The following is an 18,826-nucleotide window of genomic DNA, read 5'->3' as shown; positions in this document are numbered from 1 at the left end:
TTTCTTTATCCATTCATCTGTTAATGTATATTTAGGTTATTTCCACCTCTTGGCTATTGTCAATAATGCTGCAATAAACAGGGAGTGCAAGTATCTCTTCGAGATTCTGATTTCAGTTTTTTGGATAAATATCCAGAAGTGGGATTACTGAATCATATAGTAGTTCTATTTTTAACTTTTTGAGGAAACTCCATACTGATTTCCATTGCAACTCACCATCTTACATTCTGACTAATAAGGGTGCAAATTTCTCCACATCCTCACCAACATTGGTTAGAGTGTGTTTGTGTTTGTGTGTGTGTGTGTATGTTTATGTGTGTCTGTGTGTTTATAATGGCCATCCTAACAGGTGTGAGGTGATATTTCATTGTGGCTTTGATTTGCATTTCTGTGATTAGTGAGGATGAACATCTTTTCATACCTGTTGACCATTTATATATCTTCTTTGGAGAAATGATTATTCAAGTCCCTTGCTGATTCTTATTTATTTATTTATTTATTCATTTTTGGCTGTTTTGGGTCTTCGTTTCTGTGCGTGGACTTTCTCTAGTTGCGGTGAGCGGGGGCCACTCTTCATAGCGGTGCGCGGGCCTCTCACTGTCGCAGCCTCTCTTGTTGTGGAGCACAAGCTCCAGACGTGCAGGCTCAGTAGTTGTGGCTCACGGGCCTAGTTGCTCCGCGGCATGTGGGATCTTCCCAGACCAGGGCTCGAACCCATGTCCCCTGCATTGGCAGGCAGATTCAACCACTGTGCCACCAGGAAAGCCCCCTTGCTGATTCTTAAAATCAGATTTATTTACTTATTTTGGCTGTTGAGCTGTCAGAATTTCTTATGTATTTTGGATATCAACCCCTTATCCAATATATGGTTTGCAAATATATTCTCCCATTCAATAGATTGTATTTTTACTTTATTGATTCTTTCCTTTGCTGTGCATCAGCTTTTTAGCTTGATGTAGTCCCATTTTATTGTTGTTGCCTGTGCTTTTGGTGTCATATCCATGAAATCATTGCCAAGACCAATGTCATAAAAAGTTTCCCCTATGTTTTCTTCTAGGAGTTTTATAGTTTCAGGTCTTACATTTAAATCTTTAATCTATTTTGAGTGGATTTTTGTGTATTGTGTAAGATAAAAGTTTCATTGGTATCTGTGTCCATTTTTTGGCCAGTACCATACTGTTTTGATCACAATAGCTTTGTAATATAGTTTGAAATCCAGATGTGTAATGCCTTCAGCTTTCTTCTTTCTCAGGATTGCTTTAGCTATTCAAGGTCTTTTGTGGTTCCATACAAATTTTAATATTTTTCTATTTCTGTGAAAAATGCCACTGAAATGTTGATAGAAATTGAATTGAAACTATAGATGGTTTTGGATAGTATGGATATTTTAACAATATTAATTCTTTCCATCTGTGAACATGGGATATCTTTCCATTAATTTGGGTTTTTTTATTTTCATTTCTTTCATCAAAGTCCTATAGTTTTCATTGCACAGATCCTTTACTTCCTTGGTTAAATTAAATTTATTCCTAAGTATTTTATTGTTTTTGATGTTATTATTATAAATGGGATAGTTTTCTAAATTACTTTTTCAGGTATTCTGTTGTTAGTGTATAGAAATGCCACTGATTTCTGTATGTTAAGTTTATATCTGCAGCTTTACTGAATTTGTTAATTCTAACAGTTTTTTTTTTTCATTGAGTCATCAGGATTTTCTATATATACGATACATCATCTGCAAATAATGACAGTTTTACTTCATTTCCAACTTGGATATTTTTAATTTATTAATCTTGTCTAATTGCTCTAGCTAGGACTTTCAGTACTATGTTGAATAAAAATGGTGAGAGTGGGCACCCTTGTCTTATCTTTGATCTTGAAGGAAAAGTTTCCAATCTTTCCCCATTGTGTATGATGTTCGCTCTGAGTTTGTTGTACCTGGCCTTTATTATGTTGAGGTACAATTCTACTCTACACAATTTGTTGGGTTTGTTTATTTATTTATTTATTTTTATTTAAAAAGATTTATTGGAGCATAGTTGATTTACAGGGTATATTTATTTTTTATAGTTTGTGTTTTAACCTGTATACCAGAATTAAAAGTGATTTACACACACCATTGAGTATTACAGCACTCTCTATTTGTCTAAATATCTACCTTTGCCAGCAATATTTATACTTTTGTATTGCTGTTAAATGCCCTTTTGTTTCCATTTGAAAGACTCCCTTTAGCATTTATTTTAAGCCAGGTCTAGTGGTGATGAATTTTCTCTTTTGTTTGTCTCAGAATGTCTTTATCTTTCCTTCATTTCTAAAGGACAGCTTTGCCAGGAATGATATTCTTGATTGGCAGGTTTTTCTTTGAGCTTTTTGTACATATCATACCACTCCCTCCTGGCTTGCTTGTAATGTTCCTGCTGAGAAATTCACTTATAATCTTTTGGTTCTGGTAGCAATTCCAAAGCTATGGGTGTGTGTGTGTTGTTGCAGGGGAGGGGTTGTTTCCCACACAGCAGCAAGTAATTCTTCAACACCAGTAGCATGTCTGAGAATTCAACTCAATTCTGACACTATCTACCTGGAGATAGCATCAGATCCCACAGATTAAGGATTCAGTTCTACAAGATCATCTCCCTCAACTTTAGAGGCCAGTGTAAGACCAGGTTATTACCTGTACTTCTGATTGACTGGCTATAAATCAGAGGTTCCCATGATCTCCTCAGGTTTGATTAATTTGCTAGAGCAGCTCATAGAACTCAGAGAACTATTTTACTTACTAGATCACTGGTTTATTATAAAAGGATATAACTCAGGAAGAACCAGATGGAAGAAGCATAGAGCAAGATATGGGGAAAGGGTGTGGAACTTCTGTGCCCTTTCTGGGTGTGTCACTCTCCCTGAATCTACACATGTTCACCAACTAGGAATCTTCAAACCCCATCCTTTTGGGGTTTTATGGAGGCTTTATTACGTAGGAGTGATTGATTAGCTCATTGGCCATTGGTGATTGATTCAACCTCCAGTCCCTCTCCTCTCCTTGGATGTTGAAGGGTGGGACTAAAAATTCTAAACTTCTAATCACATGGCTGGCTCCACTGGAAACCCCCATTCTTAGGGGTCCAAAAGTCACCTCATTAACATAAAAAAGACAGCTTTACGACTTTCATCACTCAGGAAATTCCAAGGGTTTTGAGTGCAACATGCCAGAAACAGGGATGAAGACCAAATATATATTTCTTATAAGCCACAATATCACAAGTCTTATGGAGGTTCTCTTGTGTATGATGAGTTTCTTTTCTCTTGCTCCTTTCAAAATTATTTCTTACTTAGTGTTTGACTTTTGAGAATTTGATTAAAAATATGTCTCTGGTTGGACTTCTTTGGATTCATTCTAGTTGGAATTTGTTAGTCTTCTTGAATCTGGTTGTCCATTCCTTTCCCAGATTTAGGATGTTTTCAGCCACTGTTTGTTAAAATAACTTTCTACCCCTTTCTCTTGCTTTCTCTTACTGAGATTCCCACAATGAATATACTGATCTACTTAACAGTGTCCCATAAATCCCTTGGATTTTCTTTTTCATTCTTCCCCTTCTCCTCCTCCTCCTTCTTCTTCTTCTTCATTGTTGTTTTTCCTTTGGTTGCATAATTTTAAACGACCTATCTTCAAGTTCACTTACACTTTCTCTGATTGATAAAATCTGCTGTGGAACCCCTATAGTGACATTTTCAGTGCAGGTTTATATTCTTCAGCTCCAAAATTTGTTTGGTTCTTTTAAAATATTTTCTATCGCTTTGTTGATATTCTCATGTTGTTTATGCATTGTTTTCTGGAGCCCATTAAACATCTTTATGACAGTTATTTTAAATTCTTTTTCAGGTAAGTCATATACCTCTGTTTCTTTATGTTTGTTTTCTGTAGATTTCTTTTGTTCCTTTGATTGGGCCATGTTTCCTTCTTTCTGCATATATTTTATATATTTTTGTTGGGATTTTTAAAATTTTATTTAAGTTCTTTAAATAAATTTTATTTACTTAGTTAGTTTTGACTGTGTTGGGTCTTTGCTGCTGCACATGGGCTTTCTCTAGTTGCGGTGAGCAGAGGCTACTCTTCGTTGTGGTGCATAGGCTTCTCATTGTGGTGGCTTCTCTTGTTGCAAGCACGGGTTCTAAGCACTTGGACTTCAGTAGTTGTAGCGTGTGGGCTCAGTAGTTGCAGAGCATGGGCTCTAGAGCACAGGCTCAGTAGTTGTGGTGTGTGGGCTTAGTTGATCCATGGCATTTGGGATCTTCCCAGACCAGGGATTGAACCCATGTCCGCTGCATTGGCAGGCATATTCTTAACCACTGTGCCACCAGGGAAGTCTGGGATTTTTGCACTTGAAAAAGCAGCCACCTCTCCCAGTCTTTACAGACTGGCTTCATGGAGGCTAAGACCCTCGCCAATTAGCCAACTGGAGATTCCAAGGACCTCTGAAACCTTTTTTCTGGGCAATATGACTTCTCTGGGCCTGTATGGACAATTTCTCAATTGTTGATTTCTTTTTCAGGAGTCTGTAATATTTTGACTGTCTGTGGCTCTGCAAGTTCTCTAGTTTTACAGAAGCAAGCCACCCAGTCCTCTTTATTGTCATTGCCTCAAGGCCTCAGGAGTATAGCAGCTCTCTTTCAGTGCTCTGAGTCAGATACCAGTCACTTGGGCAGTCCTCTGAAAGCCAAAACCCTGAAAACACACTCCACTCTTCTCCCTCCCTCCTGAGGAAGAAACCTCAAGTTATTCACCTTCTCTTGATCATGCTGTGCTGTGCCAGCTGTGGCAAGCCACCCGTCTCTTTCCTGTGTTCTGAATGGTCCCCAGACATCCAAACTATGTTGGTTCCATCAGTGTTCCAAGTGAGGTGAGACAGAAACCAGTCTCTTGAGCAGTCCTCTAAAGAGCTGGAAAGCTGAACACATGCTCCACTCTTCTCCCTCCCTCCTGAGGTAGAATCCTAAGGTTGGGCTGCTTTTCCCAATTGCACTTAGCTGTGCTGGCTACAACAATCTACCCAAAGGTTTTCTTTGTTTTCAGACGTTTCTAGACATATAAAATATACTGGTTTTGTCAGTCCTCCACCTGAGGTGAGACAGAAACCAGTTCCTCATGCAGCTCTCCAGAAAGCCAAAATATTGGAGGCATGTTCCATTATTCACTTTCCCTCTGAGGGAGTAGTCATGGGATGGAGCATTCTATCTTGGTATTGAGCTGTGCTGGCTTGAGGGAGAGGCTGATGCAAGTAAAGTGAAATTACTCTTCTTACTTATTTCAGTGTGGCTGTTCTCGGTTTTGTTCTCACCTGCTGCACTGCAACTTTTTAACTGGATTCTGGAATTCTCATAAAGGTATCCTGATTGATATATCATTGGTAAATCAGTGTTTCTATGGGTAAACAAGGGCTGGGTCATCTTGCTGATGTCACAAACTATTTTGAAATGTTTCAATATGTTAATAATTCACCTTATTCAGATTGCTTGCATCATCAAGAAACTCTGCATCAACAAGACTCTCACTTGAAAACATGTGGGTAGCCACTGGCATCAAATAGTCAAGAATCTACTCCTTCTGGAAAAAAATACTTTATTATGGATTATTAGTGTGTGCAATCTCTCACTTGTTACTGAAAAAGTCTTGTTGACATTGAACTACAGTTTATAAATAAGATATTAAGAGGCAAAAAGTGGGCTACACTATGAGTTCTTCACATGGAAGCTTTAATCTCAGAAATTTGGAGTGAGTACTCATTGTTCTGAAGCATACCTTCCCCAGAAGAAGACGGTTGGGGATTGAAGAAAGGGGGAAGACATGTCCTGGAGAGGGGTTTTTTTACATAGGGATGGTGGAGATCAGATTTTAGCAACATATTTCTAACCTTTCTTTAATGTGCAACATGGGATTTTGGTCATCATTTTAGTGTAAAAATTTCAATTTTATACCCAGAGAGACAGTATAGAAGGACATTTTAAAATTTTGTTTGTTTATCTTCTTTCTCCTTTGCTCTCTGTCCCCTGATATTCTCTATATTTATTTTCCTTCATACTTATCAATCTATTTGTTGCCATTTTATCCTGTTGAATGTGTCATGCATTTTATGTTGCCCTTTATAAATTGGCATGCATGCACTACTCACTAATTCTAGTTTATCTTTCTTCTCCAATGACCAGTGTGTTTTCTTTTTCTCCTTTACCTGACCCTCCTTTTCTCCTCTTTGGAAAAACTGCTTACTGCTTACAAGGAGTGCCTTGAATGCTAAGTCTATAATTCAAGCACTGATTTTTAGACAGAATCCAAGGGTTGTATTTGACATTGGCCTGACTGTGTTTCTGCCATATGCCACTGAAATAATCCATTGTTTATCACTATTTCATTGTGTTTTTATACAGTTTCATACTGCTTGGGTGTGATATGGCACTGTTAGCTTATCCACTTCAAAATTAACCAAGCCAGCTGGAGAAATGTAATTTAGAGGGGTAGCACATGGGTATGCTGACATCTTGAAGGTGCTCTGGGGGTGTCTCTTATGTTTCTTTATACCCTATATTCACCCAAATAAAGCATGAAAATTAAAACGTATATCCACTCCCTCACATATGCATAAAATATTTGCATTGTTTAGGTTTCACTGAAATATCAAGAAAATGAAAACAATAGTATATGGAGTTCTTTTAAATCATAGCAAGTGTGTGGTATTTAAATATATTCAAGCATGTTATGATATCTAAATAATATCTTGATGGTTATTTCCAATATTCCTTTGCATATTTTTGTCTCATTTTATTATCAAATATTGTATTTATTTAGTTCTCTCTTTCTGCCTCCCTCCTTTCCTTTTTCCGTTCCTTTCCTTTTTTCCTTCCTTCTTTTCTTTCTTCTACAAATACTTACTGAGCATCAGTTATGAACCAGAGATTTCAGTGATGAATAAGATAGGCAAGGAGATGTTGTATAGGTGAGACACACCCCATATAAAACACTAAATAGTGAAAGCATGATTTTCAACAGTGGTAAGTTTTATAAAGTAAAGTCATTGTTATATGATAAGAGATAGATGGATGATGGTGGGCTAACTATTTTCCTGTAGAAAATCAAGGAAGATATCTTTGAGGTGGTAGTATTTGAGTTGACATCTAAATGATGAAAACCAACCAACCAAAGGAGGACCTGGGGCTCAGTGTTCTAGACAGACAAATAGCACATATGAGCTTTGTATGGTTTAAGGAACATAAAGCAAGCCAGGAATGGTAAATGTGGGGAAAAGTGAAAGACATCTGTTCAGAGAGGTAGGCAGGGCTCTGTTCATGTAGGGTGATGAAGGTCATGGGGAATGGGTTTAATTTTATTCTAATTGTAACAAGAAAATATTGGAGAGTTTTAAGCAGGGAAGTGATATGGTTTGATTTATGTCTTGAAAAAGATCATATGGCTACTGCATAGCAAATGAGGAGGGCAAGGAACGGAAGCAAGAACTGGGAAACGTAAACACAAATGCACTAAAATGTTTTGTCCTAGACTACAAAGTAAGTTATAGAACTAGAACATTTTCCTTCTGACTCAAAGTCCAGTTCTCCTTATCATTTTATTAAATTGAAAATATACCTTTCGATTTAATCATTTTGTAGTTATTTTTCTATTGTTTTGCCCTCCAGACAAGATCTTCTCAGATTATTCTAGCAGTTACTAAATTATTCCTTAATTTATTCTTCTCATAGATTGACTTTGCTAGGTTATAGAAGCATGTTATACTGTCTTTATTAAGGTATGCCCTTTAGTGAGGGTATGCTTTGTGCATGTGTTGTATCTTTAATTAAATGTAAAAATATGGTTCTAGGATAAAACTGAACAGATTAATACCTTTCCTGCTGAGAGAGGACATTAAGAAATAGGGCAGTAGTAGAGAAAAAACTAATTTTTAGTGTTTTTTATCAATGGCTTCCACTGATTCCATTTAATTTTCCAGGGTAAAAATGATCACTTTTATAAAATAACACATCTAGGGAAGTGTGGGATAATTCATGCACAGTTTAAAAAGTGAAAATTTTAGATGAAAAATAGATATTATCTAACCATCCTAATTTAAAGTAGAACAGAATAAAACTGTTGCCAATATCCACAGTAAAAAAAATCTTATTTTTTCCTCTTAATTTGCTTATTCATTCAACAAGTCTTTATGGAGTAATTTGTGCGTGCCTGAGATGGATGCTCTCACAAATCTTTGACTTCCGAAGTGCTAATCTCTCTTGGTTTGTCCATTTCTTATTTCTTTGGATAATTTACTTTCCTGACATGTATTCTGGCAATTTAGTTATGATGTTCTTGCATATTTCTGCCAGATTGAACACTTTCATCGTGTTTCTCTCCTTTCAATCCCTTTCTCTGCTTCCCGGGCTCCTTATCCCGCACTCTTCTCCCTTTGTTAGAGTCACTTGATCTTGCTTGCGTATTCTAGCCCCATACATTCTTTGTAACCTGATCTGCCTTTAATCTGGGTATACTTAAGGGATCTTTTCTGAGTAACTTGCAGGAGACAACAATAAAAGTCAATCTTACTACTAGTTCTGCTTGTGGTTCCTTTGTTTTCAAGTTCGAATGATAATGCTTTTTTCAGTCACTAGTTCTCCACTTGAAATCCTTTTTTTCTCTCAGATAAGGACACATTGTGTTAGGCTAGGAATCCTAGCCTTGAACCATAATTCTACCTCTGGGTCAGACTTCTCTGCACATTGCTTACTTTGGACACTTCTGTCTCTGTGTTTGCTTCATCCCATAGTATACTATCACCCCAGGTGATGGGACATTACCTCCTGCCTGTGTAAGCCAAAAGAGATTCTAACGTCTTTCCAGACATCCGTCTCCTATTCAAAGGAACTCACTACAATCTGCTTGTTTTCCCACTACCTCACAATACATACACTGACATCTCTAAGGTCACAAATAATGTTCTATGTAGCATATCCAATGAGCATGCATCAGAGGTAACAGTCTGTTTTGATTTTTTGCACACTTGTCTTCTCTAACCCAGTGTTTTGCTGGTTCTCCTCTCTTCCCTGCTTCTTCCATGGGCTTACTGCACATGACTTATCCTTTAAAGTCAGTGTTTCTCGGGATTCTATCCCTGACTCATTTATCATTTTAAATACTCAGGGGGTGATCTTATCCGTTCTCTTATTTCAACCCATATACCCCAGCCTTAATCCTCATGCTCTAGATTCATATATCCGACTTTCTGTCAACCACTCATCATCACCTTGATCCTAATATTTCAGAAACAGAACACGTCAGCTTCTCTCAAAATTCCTCGTCTTTCTAAACTACCTGTTTAATCATCTTCATCTCCCACAGTTCCGTATCTACACAGTCATAAGTTGATAATTTTAATGCTTAAGTACTTCTTAACATTTTCAGCTTCTTTCCCTTTTATCTACGCTACCTCAATTCTGGCTGGACCATCAAAACAGTCTTCCTGCTTCTAATTTTGTCACCTTCAAGCCCATCCTCTGAAGAACTGACAAAAAGCTGCTATTTAAGATGTCAGTAACACTACATCAGGCTGTTCCTCATTATCTACAGACTAAATTTCAAACTGCTTTGACAATACGTACAAGTCATCCATGATCCAGCTTCATCCCCCTGGAACTCTGGTTCAGCGACACTGAATTACTTGCAGTTTTCTATAACTTTTTCCTCATGTTTGTGTCCTTGGTCCTGTGGTCTGTTTACCTGGAGATATCCCTTCCCCTACCTGGCTGATCTCCCCCTTTTACCTGCCTCCATGGCCAGCCATCTACTATTCATCTTTAGTTTAATGTCATTTTCTCCATTTCTTTTAGCATAACCACTATAACACTGGCATTCCTGTTCAACCTCCCTCTGCCGCGCTGAGTTAGATGTCCTTCAGCTATACTCCAGGTACTGTGTGCATATCTGTATTGTCTTTTTTTTTTTTTTTTTTTTTTTTTTTTGCCGTACGCGGGTCTCTCACTGTTGTGGCCTCTCCCGTTGCGGAACACAGGCTCCGGATGCGCAGGCTCAGCAGCCATGGCTCACGGGCCTAGCCGCTCCGCGGCATGTGGGATCTTCCCGGACCGGGTCACGAACCCGCGTCCCCTGCATCGGCAGGTGGACTCTCAACCACTGTGCCACCAGGGAAGCCCGACTCTTAAATTAAGTAAAAGCAAAAAAAAGAAAAAATCAAGGGATGAAAGAGGAATCATGAGATCATTCAACCATTTCATAGCTCAGGTATATAAATGGGTTTTCTCCTTAAATTAATTGAATAGGGAGAACACAAGAAAAGCATAATGGGTCAAATCTACTCATGATAAACTAAGTTAACTGCATGGTTTTGAGCTTTTTGGAAATGTCAAAATAACTACATTGTTGTGTATCACATTATCAGTTGGAAAAATCTAGCATTAAGGAGTAGCCTCTTGGAAGTGAATTTTCAAATAAAAACTAGTATTTTAATGCGAAAGGATAAGAGAGGGGTATTAGGAGATGGATATGGTCAACCTATTTCAAGTCTGTTTCTTCATTTTTTTTTCATTTAGTCATTCAGTGTATTTATTTGAGTGTCTCTTAGTTATTAATGACCTTTTTTCTATATTTTGTTTAGCTATGTTGTTTTTAACTGGTTTTACTTCATGACTTTAAATATTTGAGGAAAGGGGATTTAAGTATGTTAACTGGATAAAGCACTTGTTAACTTAACAAATATAGCCCACCTGGTATACAGTGAAAACAGTAAACAATAAAATATTTCAACCAATGAAAGTGACTTAGATCAGCGGAAGTTGGAGAAAAAGCACACATGGAATTATTGTTTATAAAAAAATTCTATAATTAGATGAAATAAGCATTTTTTCCCCTGTGGAATATCTGTTAAGACATAGGTATAGTTTTATCATGTAGATTTATTCTTTTCAATGGGAATTTTGAGGAAATTTTAGCTAGAGCACAAGCAGGAAGGTAGCAGAAGCTTCTAGGAACTTGAGCTAACAAGCGTACCTTTTGTTTATAAAATGTGTACTCTACAAAATGAGTTCACACTTATGGTCTCAACAACACTCTGAGGTAGGCAATAAGAAAGCTAAGCCAGCGATTTTAATTAGGGGGAGCAGCAGGGGGTAATTCAGCAGTTTTAAAATTGTATTCTAGATCAGTGCTTCTCACGTTTACCTTGCACACATACCACCTGGGGAACGTGTCACGTGTTAGATTCTATTTAGTGAGCTTGGGGTGGGGCCTGAGATCCTACACTTCTACTCTGCTCCCCAGTGATGCTGATGGACACTTTGAGAAGGGGTTTTGGAAGTTCTAGGACTGAGTTTGTACTGCCTCAGGGCTAAGATGGAAGGTGTGGAGAGGTCCAGTGGAATCCTTGAGGTCTGGCATCACTGTGATCTGATCATATGTTGAAGTTGAATGTTGGATTTTATTTGAAGAACATCTTTTGGTGCTAATTTTGTTTTCTTAACCATTGTTTTCAAAGTATTGAAAAAAAAACCCCGCTAGGCTTCCATTATATCTCTAGAAGTGTGTATCATTAATCGCTCAGGATGTGTTGCTCTTCTCTAAAGTAAGTGAAATCAAACACAAAAATCTCCAATGTAACTGCAATTCTTTAACTGATATTATTTTTTATAGTGAAACTGATAGCAAGTGGTAAAATCAGAGGTTGGATCCAGATCTTCTGGGTCCAGGGATCTTGTTGCTATACCATATGTTTATTCAAATATTTCTGGAGACTGGGAAACAAATATGGCCCTTTTGTTCATGGTGAGTAATGGAGGAATCATTGGCTTTGTTAGAGGATTTCATATAAAAAGTTAGAAAGCAATAGTGCATGTTGGAAATGACCATGTGATGAGGTGGGAGAAAGACCTGTCCCTTCCTATTTATAGGTTATTCTTGAGTATCTTGGGAAATAGTGGATAAATTGGTCAGAGAATTTACAACTGGAAGGGATATGGAAGATTTTTCTAATTTGAACATATTGTTGCAGTCACAGAAGTTAAGTAACTAGTCGCAACGTCACTCAGTGGCAAAATTTGAACTATGCCTTGGATCTCCTGATTCTTATATGAATATTTCTGCACTTCTTTTTTTTAATCTTATAACAAGCCTCCTACCAGTACTGATAAAGTGAAGCCATTGTGGTGGATTGAAGATTTCATACATTTGGTTTCTACCTTCACGCCCCGCCTCCAACTCCCCTGCTAGACATTATTTGATGAAGATGATATAAATAGGAGCAAAGCAGTAGATAGTGGGACGAACAGAGACCAAAGAATATACCCTGGGGAGCTGAGCGCCAACCAAATTTCATAAATACTGTTTATTATTCACTGTAGAAATGGCCTTTATTATGCATGCTTCAGATTCTTTGGTGTTAGTGCATTCTGGTGCAAGAACCCCTTGCTGGGATACTGGGTGAAAAGTAGAATTTCATGACAGGGTAATATGAAGCCATGGTTAAAATAGGTGATGACACTGAAGGAGATTTCATGAGTACAACAAAATATTTTGGATATCCAAAACCAAAAACATTTATTAATATACTTATTATTTTAGCAGAGTCGTCAGTATTTATTGAGAACTTATATGGTAGACTGTTCTAAGTGTTTTATACATCTTATACATTTAATTCTCAAGTACATGCAGTTTCAGGTTTGTGTGTTGCCAGAGTGATAAATAAATGAGATGGAAAAGATAACCCACAAATAAGCTTCTGCCGCTACGAGATTGAATTTTCATTGAATTTATAGTTGTTTGACTTAATGCACCAAATCTTCTGATTTCTTGGGCATCCTGTGGACACACATCTTGGCTAAGTCACTTTAGAGCTCTCCCCTTTTGTTTCATCTTGTGATGTAGAGCCTTCAAATGACTCTGAGGCCTGCTCTTTTCTCTTTAAGTTACCTAGAACTATTTAAAACATATCAATATTTTCTGTTTCTGTTCTCTCTCCATTCCACCTTGGGAACAACAATTATAAACAGTACACCTGAAACTAGTATAATATTTAAAGTCAACTGTACTTCAATAAAATTTTTTTAAAAATTAAAAAATAAGTGTAAACTATAAAGAAACTCTTATTTTAGGTTCACTAATTCTCAGTTCAGTACTTTTGGCACTAATAGTTGAAGTGGTCTAGATTTTGCTGTGTCTTTTTTTGTTATTCCAGATTTTTAATTTTTTGTTTCTTATAGGAACATCAGGTTCATTTTAAGGGATCAGAATACTTGCTTTCTTAGATATACCCTTAAGTTTCCCTTCTAATCCATTGTTGATATATCAGCTATAAATGTTAAACCTGAACTATCTACTGTATATAGATAGTTCTGGAGGAAAGAGTTCTATGAGGTTAATAACCACTGCATAAAGTCCATGACTAACTGGTCAATATGTGTGTGTGTGCGCGTGCATGCGTGTGTGTTCTTTATGGCTAGAGTCCTGGATGTTAGGGAATGCCAGTCTTCCTTCCATCAAAGCCATTCTACATGGAGATGACATAGGATATGCCTGGGACTGGGGATCCTCTGAATACAGCAGATGATCCTATGCTCATGGGGATGGCATTCTAGTGGGAAGATATATCAATACATTATGGCTATAGGGATATGGATCTCATTCTTCTTAGTCCTCTCACTGCTTCAGTCTTCCTCTTTGATAATAAGATCTTCTATCTTCTTTGTGAAAATTTTCCTGAACACTCCAGAAATAATATTGGTAAGACTCATTCAAATATATACATTTGTAATTTTGGATTGTCATCTGCTTTTTTATGTGCAAACGTGTTTTCTCCATAGTTAGACGTGATAACATTTTTACTCACAAAACTTCTGACATGAAATGTGTGGGTTTTTTCTTTCATCCAGCAACCAATTCTCCGATTCTCTGGACGCAACCGAGTGTCCTACAATTCAAATTTCTGATACTAACTACAAAGAGTTAGCACAGGTCCCATAGCTTAAGGGCTTAGTCCCATAGGACTGTCACAGTAAGTCTCAGGCTTCCATCTATACTTCTGACTCACTAGCTATAAGTTCAGGGAGTTCTCACAACCCCCTCCTCAGGTTCAATAATTTGCTAGACAAGCTCACAGAATTCAGGAAAATAGTTACTTACTATTAACAGTTTATTATAAAAGATACAACTCAGGAACAACCGAATGGGAGAAATGTATAGGGCAAGATATAAGGGAAGAGGCACAGAACTTCCATGCCCACTCTGGGTAAGCCCCTCTCCTAGCACCTCAATGTGGTCACCAACCTGGAGGATCTTCAAACCCCATCATTTAAGGGTTTTATGGAGGTTCCATTATGTAGGCATGATTGACTAAATCGCTGGCCGTAGGTGATCGAACCCAATCCTTCCTTCCCAGGTGACCTTGGGTGGGACTGAAAGTTCCAATCCTCTAATCACATGGTTGGTCTGTTTGGCAACCAGCCCCCACCTGAAGCTACTCAGGGACCTACCAAGAGTCACCTTATTAGTATAAACTCACATATGCTTGGAAGAAGCTTTGTGAATAACAAAATATGCTCTTATCATCTTTATCACTCAGGAAATTCCAAGGGTTTTAGAAAATCTGTGTCAAGAACTGGGGACAAAGATCAAATATATATTTCTCATTATCACACTAGATTTTTAAGGGCAAGGATTACTACACACATATTACTGCACACATATTCAGTTGCAATATATCTTTCATAGTGACATGTTAAAATGCCAAACCTAGCAAATTTCCTCTACATTTTAGAGTAGTCAAATTCCAAGCTGAGCTCACAAACAGGAAGGGTGAGAGGTGGAGTAGAGGTGAAGTTTTCAGAGTCACCGTAGTAAATTAAAGGTTCAAATAGAATCTGATAGGAACTTAATGATAGTGCTTAACTTAGAGTGAAACGTGGCTGCCGAATGCCCTTTGTGAGCCCACAAACACTGTTAATGTGCCGTTTCTCTGCATTACCTTTTGGACAGGACTTAACTCATACATTACTGTATAAATGAATCACAACTTTTATGGCTTGTTGTCTGTAAGGAAAACTTCCAGAATTGCTTTAAGTGTAGTCATCAGCTTACAGCTGTTATTGCTCAGCGCTCCAGAAGACAGAATTCCTATGGCTGCAGATTGGCAAGTTACCACCAGTCCACTGTGCTGTAGATGGGTGGACATTTAGCTTTCCTGGCATGGCTTGATTTAATCTACTGGCCAATCCACGCAATTAGCTTAGGTCTCTTAGAGTCTCTCAACACTGAGAGAAATATAAAAGTCCCAAGAAAAAAATGCTTTATCAATGACTAGTTTCCCCCTCTCCCTATATTTCCACATTGTGCTGCAAATCAAGTAGACAAATGTAGAAATTCAAAGGCCCTTGTGATTTTTTGCTGTTTGGAATTTATCTCAGCAAATGAGGAGATGATGTCATATCACAGGGGAAGTGTGATGATAAGTGCGAGGACAATCATCCCTTAACAAGGGAAGATTAATGTGGTGTTCTAAAATGGAACTATTACATGTGCTGTTTACCCAAAAGAAGTATGAAAGTGAACAAATGGAGCTGTCAGACAAAGTGCTGATGACATACAAAATATTGAAATAAATAGCTGATGATGCACGAAGCATCGAAAGACACGTTGATACCCATGTAGGCTCCATTGCTCATTTATTTCCACATGGTTGTCCTCTTCTGAATGTGATAGAGCTTTTGCTCTGTTAATAGTCTTCCAGATGGGGTCTTCAGAGTGACAAGGGATCAGGGAGTTGGGCAATTTTCCATTGACTATAAAATAATAGAGATAAAAAATTAAAAGAATTCAGAAAAGATAAATCAATTACCATAGTTCGTAAGGAATTGTTTTTAGCTGAAAATTAATTAAATTAGTCATAATGATTGTGGAAGTGACTGGTGCTACTCAGAAGCCTGTTCCTTTTTCTATGCACAAAATACAAACACATTTCTCTGCATTCTTTGCCATTGAGTTAGGGCCACGTACCTAGTTCAGACAAAGACAATGGGAATGAAAGTGTTGAAAGTCATCTCCAGGTTTAGTGCCTAAAATCTCCCATGAGATTCTTCATTTGCTTACCCTGTATGTCTGGAAATGAAAGACTCCAAATGACAGAACCACACAATGGAAGGAACTCAGATGCCTGGGTCTCACTTGAAGGAGACAGGAAAGTTGCCAAATGCACAAGAATTTTCTTTGAGCAAGAAATAAAACTTTATTAACACTGAGATATGAGTGTTTGTTAGAGCAGCTAGCATTTCTATCATAATATAGTAATCAACTAAGTTTCATTCAAACTCACATTTTTATCTTAGATTATTTGTATGATCTACCATTTTAGATTCCTTCAGTTAATATAACTTTAATTATTCTTCCTACAGCTAAATTGAAACAAATCATAAGTATAATGCATTTCAAGAGGACTAGACAATGAATTTCATTTACAGAAATGGGACCTTAACACTCACTTGAGAGTTTTGATTTCTGTTTCTCAGAAATATCATACTTTCTTATCATTCAGATTACTCCTGTGTAAATACTTCTTTTGGAGTTTCTAGATCGTTTTGGCCTTTAAAATATAACAAAGTTAGAAATGAATGATCATTTTAAAACTACCTTTTATGGATATAGAAGGAAGTCATGAAAGACTTTACAATGGGTTAAGAAGATTGTTTATAAGCATATACTATGGGTTATCTTATTCTAAGATTCCACAGATTCTCTGTCCTTTCACTGTCTTTGAGCTATTTACAGTTCTTTTCATTGTAGATAACTAATAGCAATGTAAATGATTCTTGTCCACAGACATACAAATGAATTTTGCCCAGTGGAATACAATTGCTATCCTTCTACTAAGCAATCCAGATGATAGCAGAGATTCTGTATTTTATCAGAATAATTTTCTGTGCTTTTTGTTGACTTGATTTCCTTATTATGCAAAACAAAAAAAAAGAAAGAACAAAAGTTCCTCACTTATGAAAGAGCGAAGTTTTCTACAGTCATGGTTATTTTAAAATATTTTATTGTCACTTTACTTAAATAGGTAACAAAGTATTATTTCTCAGGCATTCATGATCTTATTTTAATCATGTTCCAGATCTCCTCTTAAAATGTTTTGATTTTAGCCTTCCCAAATTCAGGTCTTAAGTACAGAAAAAGTAAAATAAAATTTTCAGCATTTCTTTTACTCTTAAGCTATATTTGGAATTTCCCAGAAGTCCCCTGAAAAATCACAAAGATTTGTTCTTTGAGACACTAGAACTAATTAGTTTTGTTTGATATTCTACTTTATAAGAATTGCTTGGGGGAAGTTTTCAGGTTAGAAGAGATACTAGGTTAAGTTTGTAAAGGTAAATGTTATTAATATAAATATTTCAGAAATTGTATGCTTTGTATTAAGTCCCTGAAGATTTGTCAATGCCTTACTTTATATAATACATTTTTACCTCTGGTGAGACACTGATCAAAATCCTTATGCAATAATCTGTCTTATGTATTTATCAGGGCTCTAGAGTACTTTATGTGATGATGTTAAGCCACAACAATATAGCATCATCTGTCACAAATTTAATTATTGCCACAGCCTTACTTTTTTCATTTGAATCTGTTGAAAGAGACATGGGTTGCTTGTGCTCTTGGGTGTCTTGCTGGGAATGCAAAGATTTCAAGGCCCTGACTGCTCTTTCACCTGTACCTGTTCTTGGGGCTGTGCTCTCATGAGTAATGTGGAGGAACAAGGTTCTGTTTCCCTCTGAGACAAAGATTAGCCTTGCTTACTGCTTGTGATAGAAGCAATGGATTTGCCCAAACTCAGTGTTCCTCAGGCTGTGACATAAACCCTCTGCATGTACAGCATCCATCTGGGCTCTTTCTGTCACCCCTGTGGGACTTGGGGACAAGGGAAACTAATGCAACTTTTTATGCCCGTGCTGTTTTCTGTGATGTGATCAATAATGTCCTTTATCACTGACCAAGGAGTCTCATGTCTTCTGCCAGCATCCACAAAACCATAACAGGATATCTCAGGAGCTTGTAAGTAGAGTAAAATCAAATCCCATACCTCCCAAAAGTTAGCATCTTCTGGCCAGTGGTTCTTTTTTTTTTTTTTTTAAATTTTTGACTGTGTTGGGTCTTCATTGTTGCACGTGGGCTTTCTCTGGTTGTGGTGAGTGGAGGCTTCTCATTGAGGTGGCTTCTCTCCTTGCAGAGCATGGGTTCTAGACACGTGGGCTTTAGTAGTTGCAGCACGTGGGCCTCAGTAGTTGTGGCTCGTGGGCTCTACAGCACAGGCTCAGTAGTTGTTGCACATGGGCTTTGTTGCTCCACAGCATGTGGGATCCTCCCGGACCAGGGATTGAACCCGTGTCCCCTGCATTGGGAGGTGGATTCTTAACCACTGTGCCACCAGGGAAGTCCTAGGCCAGTGGTTCTTAATTGGAGATGAACATAAAACTTAGCCAAGGAGTTTTATACATTTTGAATCCCTATTCCAGCCTTGTTGAAACTCCTTACTTGATATCCTTGCTATATTCTTTGTATCTCATGTATATTACCTCTCAGAATTATTTTATGCTATATCTTAAGATTTCTTCTCTTAAAAGTGCTCTTCCATTTAATAAAGTAGATATAACATTCAAAGACATCTTTGAAAATAGACTTAATCATTACTCAGGAATTATTTTTTGGAACGGCTTTATTTTTCATGTCACAGAAACAATCATCTGCTGCTTTTCAATTGTATTATTCATATCAGAAACCTCATCAAATTTTCACATTTGAAAA

General features: G+C 37.4%; 2 long non-coding RNA genes across 2 annotated transcripts in view; one reads left to right on the top strand and one right to left on the bottom strand.

Annotated features, from left to right (window-relative positions):
* The window catches only part of LOC109547966 (uncharacterized), a 94,091-nt gene that overhangs the window by 57,234 nt on the left and 18,031 nt on the right, over positions 1-18,826 (top strand). Inside the window, exon 4 of the long non-coding RNA XR_012331564.1 lies at positions 9,862-9,940. This is a non-coding gene — a long non-coding RNA (uncharacterized lncRNA). The remainder of the gene's footprint in view (positions 1-9,861; positions 9,941-18,826) is intronic.
* Positions 15,761-18,826, bottom strand: part of LOC141278604 (uncharacterized) — a 41,291-nt gene continuing 38,225 nt past the window's right edge. Inside the window, exon 3 of the long non-coding RNA XR_012331568.1 lies at positions 15,761-15,816. This is a non-coding gene — a long non-coding RNA (uncharacterized lncRNA). The remainder of the gene's footprint in view (positions 15,817-18,826) is intronic.

Source organism: Tursiops truncatus, chromosome 4 (assembly GCF_011762595.2).
Source record: "Tursiops truncatus isolate mTurTru1 chromosome 4, mTurTru1.mat.Y, whole genome shotgun sequence".
Taxonomy (NCBI): Eukaryota; Metazoa; Chordata; class Mammalia; order Artiodactyla; family Delphinidae; genus Tursiops; species Tursiops truncatus.
This window is presented reverse-complemented; position numbering and strand designations above follow the sequence as displayed.